This window comes from Mytilus californianus, unplaced genomic scaffold (assembly GCF_021869535.1).
Source record: "Mytilus californianus isolate M0D057914Y unplaced genomic scaffold, xbMytCali1.0.p SCAF_14, whole genome shotgun sequence".
NCBI classification, from domain to species: domain Eukaryota; kingdom Metazoa; phylum Mollusca; class Bivalvia; order Mytilida; family Mytilidae; genus Mytilus; species Mytilus californianus.
The window spans coordinates 39485573-39498805 of record NW_026262626.1 but is presented as its reverse complement, the minus strand read 5'-3'; the positions used below and the strand labels follow the sequence as shown (position 1 = coordinate 39498805).

Genomic DNA, 13233 nt, shown 5'->3' with positions numbered 1-13233 from the left:
CCAAATTTGCACAGATTGTTCATAAAAAAACTCATTTTTGTGAATAAATTTAATTCTATGAGATATCGGTAAAAGATGCATTTTTCGACTGATTTTTATATTATTTAAAATGATTTAACTTGAAAACGAGTACATGGACCCCTCATATTTTTTAAATGGCATAAAATAGCACATGAAGGTATATTTTTATTACATATTTGAATTGCGTGAAAAATAGCTTGTATGCAAATTTTTTTATACAAATTACTCTGAATGTCTTTGTTTCGAAATAATATTAATAATTACTTGTTTGTCTATCATTTTGTATTAAGAAAATTGCTTGTTTATTCTAAAATATTTACAAATGTATTTCTGTGTGTTTAAATAGTACTGCATGCTCATTTCGTCATTCAATTGTCTATGTATTATACTTTGACCTCATGTTACACATTTATGAGTCTGAGCGTTATTAATAAATCTTGTAAATCTTGTATGTCACAATGCGTGTTTCCGTGCTATTAAATAATTACGGAAAGTCTCTGTATCCTGTTTACACATACTCTGACATGTAAAATGGAGGGGATCGTACCAAAATAAAAAAAACTACGAAACAATTAGCATTTCAACGTATACAACCACAGAAAGTCATTTTCTAAATTTGCAAAGCTTTTTGGTTGACAAATTGAGATTGAGGATGCATTTAATATCAAAAATAAGATATAAGAAACATTTGCCTTTTCAGAATCTAAAGGACTATGGGTTTTCTTATTGTTCGTACACCAAGATGAAAATAACGTTACGCCAGTGGATGGATTTCCATTGTTTAGAACTTTCTAAACCAATCACAACGTTTTGGTGTACGCTTTTAAAATATTACACAGAATGCATTATATTCTGAAACGGTGAATTGACAAGTAAGGGTTAACCAGCTCAGCTTGGTAGTTGCTGTCTCATGCGTGCATCTCTCATTTTACTAGATAATTAAGAATCCAGAAAATGCTGAATATCCCTGCCCATGGATGTTTTGAGCACCTCTTCCTGCCTGCATTTACTGAGCAACAATGAAGTGACCAGTAACCAGTGTTTCGTTTGGGATTGTTCTCTTACCGAATTATCCCTCATGTGTCTCTTTATAACCAACAGGTTCAAGACAAGTATTGTTTGGTGTTGACACGTTTAATCTATCAAGAAAAGATTGTTAAGCAACAAGTACAATCTATTCAACAATTTCCTGCACAAATGACAAAATGCAAGTTGGACTTTATGTAGTATATTTTGATAATTGTTTATCATTGAGAGCATATTTTCTTGGTGGATAAAACAAGTCTTTAACCAAAGATTAACTAGAATTTCCCTTTACATGCTTCAACGTATGACATATTTCCAGAATAATCTCTTGATAAAACAAAAGTCTATTGATCATTTCCGAAAACAAATATCAGCATCTCTATGATTTGCCTAAGATGATTGAATCATTTAAGAAATTCAATATATTTTCCTATTTGTCATTATCTTTCAGAAAACAAAGAACACAATGGCATATCGTTCTCTGCGAGACTTGGAACCTCTATTAAAGATATTGATCCTTGGAATACGGTTATATTTTATCAAATAATTTCTAACGATGGTAACTCTTATAACGCCGCTACTTGTATTTTTACGGCCCCAATAGCAGAACATACTATTTCACCTCTACAATATTTACAAATAGGGGATTAATATTGGAAATGTCACTAAAAATAAATGAACAGGATCAAATGTGGATTTATACGTATGCTGCAACTATAACAGGTAATACTGCAACAAACAGCATAATTTTGAAACTAAAAAAAGAAGATAAAGTAAGACTCGTCAAGCATGGTGTTTTTGGAGCGCGTCCGTTCTACATTCATGTCCGTTGGAGCACATTCTCTGGTTTCTTACTTTAGGAAATTAACGAAATACAGAAGTCTATATATTTCTGAAGCATTTTTGAAGACAAAAGTATTCAACTGAATTATGACGTATTATCTTAAAATAATATACTTAATAAATTTAAACAACTGCTCATGAAATTTTCCTAAATATATAATTGGTGGTAGTTATATATTAAATAATAAAGTATGGCGTAGACTGATAAACATTCGATCATATTAAAAACAAATATATCTCTTTATCATATGCGAAGCATTCATGTCACTTGATATTCAACTCCTTTTTTTGGTACTTTTATCATGGGACTGTGGAACGTAAGATCGAATTGGTAATGATGAAAATACAGAGGAGATGCTTAAATCATTCTTAACTAGGGAACTCGAAATTGGTATATCAGAAATGCAGTACAACAATGTGCATAAGTTGAACGTTAGGAAAGAGTCATTCTCTGTAAGCATCAAAGAATTTCAAAGAAAATGAGAAATGCGTACTCCAGGATTTCCTTTATATTCATATCATGGGTTTGTCATGGAACACTGACAACAAAAATAATAATCATTCCAAAAGTTGAAGTGTTGGTTGCCATGGAAACAAGTGACTTTGAATTTGCTTGAAAAACGTCATAAATGCTCGAGGAAAAGTCAATTTTTTCCTGTTATACCAGTTTTATTGTAATAGCATGGGAACATATATGTTAGACTCAGATCGACGTCCGGTCTCTAATCGACGTCCATTCCTCAAATCGACGTCCAAATCTGACGTCAAATAAGTGTCCAATATTTTCACTCTCTAATCAACGTCGAATGTGCCGTTATTGATTACAAAACGAGGTCTGATTGATGATAGTCTGCTTCAACTCGATGTCTATAAATTTCATTGATTCATTTGATCTATGTTGATTTTGTCTGTATCGTTTTGTCTTTTCGTGAAGTAGCTTACAGAAGCTATAGCTGTTTTCTTATATTGTACGACAATAAGACAACAAACTAAAGACAAAGATAATCGAAAGACATCTAGAGAGCAGTAGGTTGTCGAAATGCGCATCTGGTGCAGAAAACAAATGGTTCCGTTTATGATATTACTACCACTGGGTCGATGACTCTGCTGGTGAACTGATAGTTCCCAAGGTTATCACCAGCCCAGTAGGCAGTACCTCGGTACTGGCATGAAATACGGATTTTGTGTTACTTAAATTTTTCTGTTACAAAATTTTGGTATTATTTGAAATTATGTCCCTCATACAAAGCTCTGATTCCTTGCCCGGCTTTGGCTATACTTTTGTCCTTTTTGTTTTATAGCTCTTCGTCTTTTTTATAAGCTTTGCATTTTCAAGTATTTTGGCCTGTAGCATCAGTTAAACGACATTGATTGTCGAAATGCGCATTTAGTGCATAAAAATTGGTTTCGTTAATGTTATTCTGACTCAAACAATAGAAGGAATAGAAACGTACGGCCAATTGTTGAAAACTGTTTAAGTATCATGATTTGGTCTTATATTTTTGAACAACTTTTTGAGCTAAAGGTTCAACTTACACTTTATAATAAAGATGTGATTTCACTGCGACAAGTCCATAACACGGACGTCGATTAGAGACGACAACAACTTGACGTCGATTTGAAAACATCAAAAAAGACGTCGATTTGACGAACATAAAATAGGCCGTCGATTTGGAATGTGTTTTTTATTGTGACGTCAGATTTGGACGTCGATTTGAGGAACGGACGTCGATTAGAGACTGGACGTCGTACTGAGTCTTAGATATATCCACAGTTTTTCTTTTGCTATTAAACTATTATATATTAGTGTTTCAAAATATATTTGAAAGTTTGGAGAATTCTTTCATTTATAATAAAAATTTTGAATTTTAAAATTGGAAGTTTTTCCAAAAATCATAATTGCAAAAATTCTCAAAATAACCCATTTTTATGGCTCCAAAATTTGTTGTTCCAGATTTTGTGGCACAAACGAATATCACCATTAAGAAATATTGCATCTGATGCATTCTTGACAAAAAAAATCTCAGAGGGTATAGTTTTTTTTTTTAATTTTGATTGAAAAAAGGTCACTTTTGATTTTTTTTTAAATTATGATTTTTTAAATCTTATTAAAAAAAATTCAAACATATGTGTTATTGATGCACTTTTTTCATATTAAATGATCAGTTGTGTTTAAGCATTTAAGCAATAATAAGAAAATAAACTACAGACATTCTGCTACCTTACATACATGTAGTCAATGGTAATTAAATATAAATATCATGTTTTAATACGAAAAATGATAAACAAAAATTTGATTTTCTCCTTCAAATAATCTTGGTCAATTGACTTTTTACATATTTTCCAAGATTAGACAACTCAGATATATACATTTTGCATGCAAGTTGTTGGAAACTGGTTACATTATAGTGAATGACTGAATTTCAAGGTTTTAAATAGCTACCTTTTCTTTTTACATCGGTGTCGAAATTGTTTTCGTAACCATATTAACCATTGCTATCAAAACTTATGTTTCGATAACTTGACTTGATGGAAGTTTACAAAAAACAAAATTGTAAATATAAACTTCCAAAGCAGTATATTATATAAGTATACATAAAAGGTTTGGTACTAATGAATAATTTGGTTTAGAATTTGGCTATCTGTTAACAGTTGCATTATTATTTTCAGTGTAGGGGTAACCTTCTAATTGAGCTATTGACCACTGATCTCTGTTGAATAATGCATACATTTGTCGATTCAAATACTATACTACATGTAGACTTAAATCCAACATAGTAAGATTAAGAGTTAGTAGTTTTAATTTAAAGAAATATTTCAAGTTCTACAAACGTTGATGCAGGAATTATTGTAACAAGATAACAAGTTTATCAGGCAATGAAATGAATATCGATAATATTGGTTTCATTCTTAAACTATTTGATGTGAAACAATAAAACAGCTTTGATATGACTGTATTACTATTTTGTAGTTTTAGGTGGAAAAACTAACAGAGGCAACATTCTATAAATCAATTTAATTAATTGGGATGGAGGAGGGATTTTCTGTTATAATATCATAAATGCCTAAAAGTTTGTTGATTATCATTTGTTGAAATGGTATAAACTCATCCATATCAAACATTCTACTGCTATCTGTATCAGGCTTTGTGGAAAATATCAAGAACTTTCATACACTTTTATGGTCTACTTGGAACCTACACAATATTCCATTGCTAAATTTTGGAATAAGAAATTCTTTTTTTTTTAGTGAATCTCACATTTTTGCCTACCTCCCTTCAATTCCTAGTCTATCATCCATCGGTAATATGTAGATGAAACAAATGGTACACTAGTTGAGGCAATTGCTATTTGTGTTCTTAATTATATCAACATAAAGGTTGTTTCTCAAGCTGAAGTTGACAGTTATTCATAGTTCTGTGCTTGCATTTCTCATTCAATTCCTTTAGAAAAAAATCAAACAGAAACATCTTTACTTAAGATTTGATGGTCGGTCTAGTGACACTGTCATCATATTATGAATGTTCACCATATGGTCTTTCAAAGAAGGAACATGCACACTAAAATCAGTAGGGTTGTGGATTACGTTTTCTGAAAAAAATAAACATGTTTTAATACAAGATATCATATCACTGTATGTAATAATTTATAACGAAATCAACATTAATTTGGTTGCCACATTCACATGTGAAATTGAACAAAACTTTATATTACCCTCTGAAGATCGAGACTATCTCGTGAGACGTTACAAGCGGTAAATATACTTAACGTTTTGACTACTTTGAACATAGCGATATTAAATTACTTTTGTGATCAAACAACGAAAAAGATGTAAAAACAATCGGGAGATATACTTGTGATCCTAGAATGAATAATTAACTTTTGATCAATGTTTATGTCATGGTGATTTATTCAAGCAAGCAGATAAAACATTGTTCCTGTATATGAATTGATTCTTTATGCCCAAAAAGTAAAAAAAAATAAACAATGGAAAAAAACATTTATTTTCATTGCCTGAGGGAGATACAAATATTTGTTCACCCTAAAAAAAGTCACATTTCCCCCGGGCATTGGCCTCCAGGAAAAACCAACTTTATCAGGTGAACAAATCTACGTAGCTCCCTCGGCAAGGGAAACAAATGTATAATATTCAATGTTGATTCTGACTGGTTGACATCTGATATTCTGGGCACCTAATTGCATCCAAAAAAACTAAATGCCTTAAAATATAGTAATAGTACTGAAAGTGGCATGAACAACAATCAATCAATGATTCAATCAATGTTAAGTTAGGCCAAATAAAAATATATGTGTTGTTCCAGTTACCCAACCTACCCTACTTTGTAGTCTTAATAATAGCCTACACTAAAGATTTTTCATTAAGCACTGATAAAGTCAGAATGTTGCTCCAATAGACTCAATGTAAAATAAATATATAGAAATAAAAAAAATCCCTACTTACCTTCCCTAACTTTGTTATATGTAACCGGAACCACATATACTATTTTATTTGACCTTAGTTCATTTTATACTGCTTTGATAAACTCATCTTGCAAACCTTTCAAAAATAATTAACATAACGGTTTGCCAATTATACATGTAATCTTCAGTTTATCATCAGTAACATTGTCATTCTTTTCGTATCCGTAACAGGTATTAGGGAATGAATTGTATTGAATCTTTGAAAAAATGTCATACAATTTGAAAATGAACTATGAAAATAATTCACAGCAGATATTTTATGTGCATCTTCATATAGCTACATATACATATTCAAATTGCTGATCATCAAAATCATACAAGAGTGCACACACACTGAAATGTCTCGCCTCTTTTTTACTTATTACTGACTTCATGTTGAAATAAAATTGAGAATGGAAATTGGGAAAGTGTCAAAAAGACAACAACCCGACCAAAGAGCAGACAACAGCCGACGGGCCACCAATGGGTCATCAATACAACGAGAAAAACCCCCACCCGGAGGGATAGTTCAGCTGGCCCCTAAACAAAAATGTGTACTAGTTCAGTGATAATGGACGTCATACTAAACTCCGAAATATATAAATGAACTATTAACAAATGAATACTGGCAGTTACTGACATGCCAGCTCCAGACCTCAATTGAACTGATTGAAAGATTATGTCTTCATCATATGAAAGTCTGTAAAAAGAAGGTTCTACTACATGTAGCACCTCCTTTTAACATTGAGTAATGAAGTATGAAAATGAGGTCAAGGTCACGTGAACCCTGCCAGACAGACATGTTTATCTTCTGACCGTTCCATATACCAAATATAGTTGACTTAATTGTATCTGTATTTCAAAAATTCCAATAGGGAACATATATTACATTATTATTGTAGTAATAAACCATTTTTTAAGAAGTTTGGCCATTGGCCTTCTTCGGTTTTTCTTCCTTACTACATGATAGACATTTTGCCTTTCACAATCATTAAGATGTTATAGATATAATAGGAATTATATATATACTATTGTAATTATAAACAATATATAATTCCTATTATTTCTATAACATCTTAATGATTGTAAAAGGAAAAATGTCTACCATGTAGTTAGGAAGAAAAATAAAGAAAACGAAGAAGGCCAATGGCCGAAATGTCTAAAATAATGGTTTATTACAACAATTGATTGTATCTGCTAAACTGGCAAAGTTACAAAAAACATTCCTTGACCAAATGAAACATGAAACTAATGTCAAAGTCATATGAACCCTGCCAGACATACAGGCATTTATACCTCCCAATTGTTCCAAACACTGAATATAATTGATCTATTGTTATAATACATGTATCTGTGAAAAAACAAAAACTAAAAAAACCTAAACAATTGCCCAATAAACAAGGAAAATGAGCTCGAGGTCAGATTAAACCTGCCAGATGAACATGTACACCTGACAATTATTCCATACACTAAATATAGTAACCCTATTGATAATAGTACGTTTACATGTATTTGAGAAATATACCAAACTCCAAAAACTAAACATTGCCCAATGAATCTTAAAATTGATGTCAAAGACAGATGAAACCTGTCAGTCGGACATGTATCTCTTACAACGATGTTATACAGTAAATATAGTTGACATATAGCTTGCAAGTATCTGGGATACGTACTTGACCACATAACTTTAAACTTGACACTGATCCATGGAATAAGGTCGAGGTCAGGTGACGGACATGTAGATGTTGCAAGGAACCCATAAACTAAACACAGATATCCTATTCCTCATAATATGTGAGTATTTCACTTAACAAAAAACTTGTAATTTTATTCAAGGACCCATCGAACCAAGGACTTGTGTACTATACAAATCCTTGATTGAATTATGAAAATGATGTCCAAAGACAATGGACATATGACAGACGGAAACTTCGTCACTTAAGGTATAAAGCATCCTGTTGTTCTACCTTTTGAAACAAAAGGTTTATGGCATCCCTGCCGCCGCTAAACTGTAATACCTATGCCTTGCATACTGCCGACTTTCTGTCACAGGAGTGACAAAAATAGTGTTAATCCTATAAAATAAGAAACAAAACAACAATATTATATATACCTGCCGATGCATGTCTACATATATGAGGCCTTTCATCCATTTCTTTACTTTGGACTCTTCATGATACACAAGAAGCTGGAAAAACAAATTGTTACCATGCATGCAGTAAAACGTGAACATGTACATTCTACATTGTACATGTTGTAGTTTCAACAATATATCTGTAAACTATTGATTGATATAATTTAGTAATGTTAATCTATAACATTGTCATGATTGACAATTAACAAATAATTTCAAATTATTTTATGAATTTAACTGATGTGTGTCCTAAACAAGCATACATGGAGAAAAAGTTTCTTTTACTAATTTTTATGACATCATGTTGAGTGTAACATTCAAAGACCCTGTCCATTAAGTACTGTAAATTAAGAAATTATTGCGATGTTTTATGATTGTGAAAAATGCGACAGGGTTATAATCGCAATAATTAAAACTTGCATTTTGAAATTTTTAATATGAATTAAACAGGATTTTTCTCAATTCCGCAAAAATTAAAATCGCATTTTAGTCTAAAATGACAAAATCGGAATAATAAATGTATGCAATAATTCCTGAATTTACAGTATTAGTGTCCTAATAAGTTGATAACATCATAAGTCACAAGATATTAATTTTCCGTATGAGAATTCAATAGTTATATGTTATTCAGTTAAGACATGTTTTACATTTGTACATTGATTTGAATTAAGATACTCAAGAAACCACAGCAAATTATGTCTATATGTCATCATGAACAGTTAATTGTATAGCTTGATAAAGTCAACAACAGAATTGTTGTGCTACTTTCTATCTAGAGTGAAATATACACTGATATTTCACATGTGAAATCACTTTGAATATCACTGCGCTTTAGTTATTATGAATGTAATTCAATGAAATTTGAAACTTTGAATAGCGTGACATGTACTGTAACATATACACATAAATATTTCAATTTACATGTGAATATCTGTCCTCGTTTTAAAGAGTTTATTTCCTCGTCCCCACCCCACATCAATAATTTCCGGAAAAAATATTTTTACTTACCGAGTTCCAACAGTTAAAATGATTCCATATTGTTTTCGTGTCACAAATATGTCTCTTCCTGAAAGGCGTTTAGAACATTTTCTTTTTCAACCAGGTTCACAGCAGGTACGGCTCGACCCGACCCCTTCTTTTAATGGTCTACATTTGGGTGTATACCAATTGCCCTGGATACCATAAACAGAGCCCTCTTTTTTATTTCTTTTGCTATTGTTGGAAATATATTAAACATTACGGAAAATTCAGACATTTCCAAAATGTTTGGTAAAATATCAACTTTAGTTAAAATTATCAGAATATCCGATTGATGAAATTATTTCAATTTCACAAGTTCAGTAGAGCACTGGGAATGTTTTCAACAGTCTTGTTTATGGTTAAACATTATGTTGTGTTTATAGTACTTTGGAATCAATTTTTCATTGTCCTATGTGGAATTGTTTTCTGTGGACATACATATAACATTTGTGTCTTCTTGTCTGAAGAATAATTCAGGGGAAGCTACTCCTGCTACATAGAGGTAACTGAAAGGGGCTTTTAATTGAGTGTAATGAATTCAGCTGTTGATATATTTAATTTGAGAACATTTATTTGTTCTGACAGCAGGATTAAGTATTTACAGACAAATAAAGCATTCATGTTAATTGCAATATTCTATTTGGTACAATATTAAAAACAGTAATTTCGAAAAAACATGGCTTCGAAAAAAATGAATTCTGCAAAATTTTCAAACATACCCCTCCCAATTTTTGTATTTTGATTTATCAATAGTTAAACTAAATATGTTGGCCATATCGGGAAAATCTGGGTTGAAAATTTTCAAAGCGTTCAAAACAGGGTAAAACTGGGTTTCCCAATACATAAGAAATTTGACACTTTTTCGGGCTAGGTTCTTGACATAACTGCTAAATAATATATTTTTCTAAATGTATTTTTTAAATATGTTATAACCATACTAATCATACATAATAACAAACACAATTTTCTTTTTTATTCTCTAAAAGGCAATATACATCCAATTGAAATTACACATCTTTAGCCTTGTTTACTTTCAGAAATTGAGCAAAAAGTGGTAAGGCAGTTACCATAGCAACCGCAAAATTTTATGTAAAACTTGATGTATCTTTAAATATATCTCAATTGTTAGAACATTTTTACAAATTTTGAACCAATTCTGTGACATGTTATTTCATCTGATTTTAATGCTTACAGAGAATGACTCTTAATTTTCATTCCATTAGCAATAACCGATGGAAATAGCAGAAAGGCGAAAGGAATTTTCCCAACGGAAGAGATTAATTAAAGCTCAGGGTCATCACCTCCGTCCAATTGACGATCAACTGTATTAATTATAAACTGTGATTTGGTAAACCATCATCATTAAAGGGGTCCGATTTTTGAAGCTGAGGCTGAGATGCATAGCTGCCGAAGTTGCCGATAATCCCAATGATGATTCTTATTGATTGAAAACTTCGGAATAGACACATATATGTTACATGTAAAATGAACTCAGCTGTCATTTTATAAACGGTACTGAATTTATTCATGAACTGTACTGTGACAGAATTACCAGTTGATAGCGATTTGAATAAATTCAATTCATGACAAGATGAATAGTAAAATAGCTTTTGTACCTGATGTTTCCATGCGATTAAAATGCTTAGAAATAAAATATCATGATAATGGTATCTTGATCATGATGAGGGCTAGGGATAAATAGCTTGCAATAACAGAAGGTTTTGGCCAGTGACATATAGAATTATGTGTCAATAGAATTATAAAAAAGCAAGTGTCAAAAATGTAAAATCAGTCATCTTAACAATGTCTATTTAAAAAAAAAAACATTTAAAAAAAGGAGGCGCAATATAACAAGAGGGTATTAAAAACGGTTAAGTTGAAGAAAAACGAAAAGACGAACAAGTCCACAAAACACTACATCGAAACTTACGAATGACCACCACGAACCCCTCCAATGACTTGGTCATGTCACAACCTAGAGAAGAGATCAGAATTGTGGTGACCATGTTTGGAACAACGTCCGAGGTCATTTGTAACACAGATATTACATAATGGACAACCAACTGACGTAAAGCATTAGAGATAATAACCTCAAATTTAACACTTGAAACCCTTTGTTCAATAGCTTCATTGTAATTAGCAACCCTCTTTATTTCTTTTTTGAACAGCGGTATACTACTGTTGTCTTTATTTATTCAATACAATAATGATAGGCAACGCAAGCTCTGGAATATCGTATCAACTCGGAGATGTATATTTCATTTGCAGGCGCTGCTGGAATGTTGCTACAGGGGAAATTATAATCAACTTGTCTGTCGTTAAGTTTAACTCTCAACCGACCCTCAATGTATGTTTTAGAAATCGGTCAAGATATTATGCATGTTAAACTTTATCTGTGGTATCCGCTATTTCATGGCCGTGGGTTATATGCGTTTAACATAGTCAATATTTTTTTTAAAGTTATTTGTGAGAGGAAATCATTTTTATAGCGGAACGTAAAGTTACAGTATAATGCTTGCTTTCTTTCTTTCTTGGCGGTCTCTCTTATAATTAAAGAAAGAATCAATATGTAATCGGTATTAAAATGGATTGTTCTGTCGTTTTAAATTTTACAGAATTTGGTCAAAAAGTAAAAACGACGTTGCAAAACGATACTTAAGAAAACACCGTGAGTAATGTCAAGGCAGTCTGTACACAATTGAGGTTGCTCATGAAAGTAAACTAAAATCTTCTACAAGCGGGGCAAATACCCATAAGCATTGGAAACATACATTCCAAATGCATACTAGTAACTAATCTGGTCTTAGAATCACGTTCTTTTGTATAAGTGTTGTTATTGGCTTTGAACTAGCTTTCAGTAACTGAGAGAATTAACAGATTTGTGTTTCTCAAGTGTTTCTGTAGTTGCTTTTGTGATGAGCAAAGCCCTTTTCAAATTACTTTTTTATTTGTTTTCTTATGTTCGGATTTTATACCACTGTCCGAGTTTTGGAGGGTCAGACGCCGTAAATGTGTTTATCCCTGATGCATTCAGTATGTGTGTGTGTTCCAAGTCAGAAGCCTGTAATACAGTAGTGGTAGTTTGTTGGTTGATATTATACCTGCTTTTTGTTTCCTGACTTAGAACAGGTGCAAACAAATGCAGTCGGTTTAAGCGTTTAAACAGGCATCAGCCTTCACACTAATCTGAAATAGTTGTGTAACTTTACAACATAGAAAGACACGCTATAAAATATCAATTGAAACGGCTTAGCTCAATCAAAAAGACATATTAACAAAAATAATAAAAGATACACTGACGAAGAAATGTGATCTATGCCACAATATTAATTAAAAAAAGGGAAATGTAAAACAATGTCAAAAAGATAACCATAACCTTCATTTCCTACTTTATGTTCATTCAACAGTCAATGCCCTATGTTAAAGAAATTATAAATTTTCCACGCGTAACGCGTTGAAGGGGACAAGGAAATATCGGGCGTCCGTCCGTCCGTCTGTTTGTCCGTCTGTCCGTCCGTCCGGTCTTGTTAGCGCTCTTACGGTTCAACTCTTGCCAGATTTCTATAAAACTTATACTTTAAGTTAATATCAGCAGTATCTTGGACAAGTTCTTAATTGGTGGACGATCGACTTATTTTAAAAGAGTTATGTGCCTTGAAAATATTAAATTTTTAGAAAATGGCCTTGTAAGCGCTATCACGGGTACAATTCTTGTGAGATTTTTATAAA

General features: G+C 32.0%; 1 protein-coding gene across 1 annotated transcript in view; it reads right to left on the bottom strand.

The window, feature by feature from the left end:
• The window catches only part of LOC127724515 (heavy metal-binding protein HIP-like), a 31788-nt gene extending 22059 nt beyond the window's left edge, over positions 1 to 9729 (bottom strand). Inside the window, exons 1-3 of the transcript XR_007992534.1 lie at positions 9493 to 9729; positions 8464 to 8538; positions 5162 to 5480 (exon numbers count right to left, since the gene is read on the bottom strand). The gene's annotated coding sequence lies outside the window, so the exon portion shown is untranslated. The remainder of the gene's footprint in view (positions 1 to 5161; positions 5481 to 8463; positions 8539 to 9492) is intronic.
• Positions 9730 to 13233: the final 3504 nt, after the last annotated feature.